The sequence below is a fragment of the Bison bison genome, unplaced genomic scaffold, assembly GCF_000754665.1.
Source record: "Bison bison bison isolate TAMUID 2011002044 unplaced genomic scaffold, Bison_UMD1.0 scf7180017864535, whole genome shotgun sequence".
Taxonomy (NCBI): Eukaryota; Metazoa; Chordata; class Mammalia; order Artiodactyla; family Bovidae; genus Bison; species Bison bison.
Window position 1 is genome coordinate 13794283 of NW_011495084.1, and position 2213 is coordinate 13796495.

Genomic DNA, 2213 nt, shown 5'->3' on the forward strand with positions numbered 1-2213 from the left:
TTAACATAGAAACAACAGGAAATGGTTGCTGGGGCACAGGTTCCCCCTTGATCAGCCGGCAGGTAAACAAGAGCTTTGTAGTGGTCAAGAGTCATGTGGGCCAGAGGGTCCAGTAAGATTTTGTCATTCTAAGGTTAGAACTGGGTCCTCTACTTACCCAGGCCAGTCTCTGACTTTTTTTTTATGGTTATGGTATTATAAATTGTTTCTAGTTCTAGGCTCATCAGGGATCCTACAAGAGAGACAACTGCTAGTACCAGTCCAGCTCCCCTCCTGACTAGATGAATGGCCCTCTTTGATTCACAGGTTGTGCGAGTGTAATTAAAATCTGAATATACCCTTGATCTGGGTGTGAACCACCTATAGCCCAGTGTCCCCTGGTAGAGTTTTCTTGGAGACAGTTGATGGCCCAACGTGGGTGGCCCTTGTCACAAGGGCCTCAAGGAATAAACATCCCACAGGGGTTAACACACTGTCTTTGGGTTTTCTTGAGTCATGTTTAGGCTCATGGTGGTGCCCTTTCATCCAGGGTAATGGCTGCATAGCCAGACTCCTCCATGTTTGGTATGATCCTGTTCCCACAGCCGTTAAGCATGATAACTATCTAGAGTTGGCCATGCCTGTAGGTGGAGGGCTTATAGTGAACAGTTGGTTGGACCCCCAGAAGACAGGGATTTGACTGACACATAGGCCTTTGCAGAGGTGTGGTGGCAGTGGGGACAACCTTGACGTTCCCGGGCAGAAGCCTGGGCATGGAGGAATTAAACCACTGTAGGTTGGTGATGCTATCAGCTGTTAGTGGAGTTCCCTGAATGTCTGGTGGGCTGTATTTATTCCCCAACTGAGGCTGAAGGTGACAGATCCAACAGTCAGTAAAATTCCAGCCCTTTTGGATGTCTGAATGTTACTTTTTAAAATAAATGAATCTGCCAGGGAGTGATACCGAGAAGGAACATAAGAAGAATCAACTGTGCATTTTAGTTGAGAAGGTGTTACTTATCTTTAGAATGACTTCAGGAGGTTGGGGTCAGAAAGAGGCTCACATGAGCATTCTGGCTGCGGGGAGGCTGACAGGATTGTAAGGAGGTCAGGAACCGGAGCCTGTTAGACTCAGGGTGTTGTGTCCATAAGATAATTCCCTGTAAAAACTCCTCTGTATTGACAGCTGATCTAAGGAGATCTTGACCTCAAGGTTGAAACTGCTTTGAATCTGACTGGTGCTAAGACACTTCAGTCGTATCTGACTCTTTGAGACCCCATGGATTGTAGCCTACCAGGCTCCCCTGTCCATGGTATTTTCCAGGCATGAATACTGGAATGGGTTACCATTTCCTTCTCCAGGGGATCTTCCCAACCTAGGGATCAAACCAGCATCTCTTATATCTCCTGCATTAGCAGACAGGTTCTTTACCACTAGCGCCATGTAGGCATCCTTGAATCTGATACAGTTCAGAAGATTTAAGTCCTCAGTAATACAGAAACATATCTGCAACCTTACCCACAATGGCCACGCAGCTCTATTCTGCTTGCCTGAAAAACCATTACTTTATTTTCATTTCTAGATATATTTTTTCCTTAATAATTAAAGAACATGTACAGTGTATGTTCAGTAGGCCACAAACAGCCTGCTTTTAAGTTATACCATGTATAAGCCAGCATGACTTTCCTATACCTAGAATGTATGTGTGTAAGCACATGTCTAAATTCTCCCTGTATCTTTATATATTTAAAATGTAGACTTCTTTTTTTTAATATACCCTTATTTATTTTATTTATTTTTTTAAAATTTTTATTGTATTTTATTTTATTTTTTAACTTTACAATATTGTATTGGTTTTTTGTATTGATTGTATTGTATTGATTATTGTATTGATTGCCATTATTGTATACAATTGCCATTGTATTGATATGCCAAATATCAACATAAATCCACCACAGGTATACATGTGTTCCCCATCCCGAACCCTCCTCCCTCCTCCCTCCCCATACCATCCCTCTGGGTCGTCCCAGTGCACCAGCCCCAAGCATCCAGTATCGTGCATCAAACCTGGACTGGGGACTCATTTCATATATGATATTATACATGTTTCAATGCCATTCTCCCAAATCATCCCACCCTCTCCCTCTCCCACAGAGTCCAAAAGACTGTTCCATACATCAGTGTCTCTTTTGCTGTCTCGTATACAGGGTTATTTTTACCATCTTTCTAAATT

General features: G+C 42.8%; 1 pseudogene; it reads left to right on the forward strand.

Moving 5' to 3' along the window:
- LOC104982650 overlaps positions 1–2213 on the forward strand; it is a 231697-nt pseudogene that overhangs the window by 24885 nt on the left and 204599 nt on the right.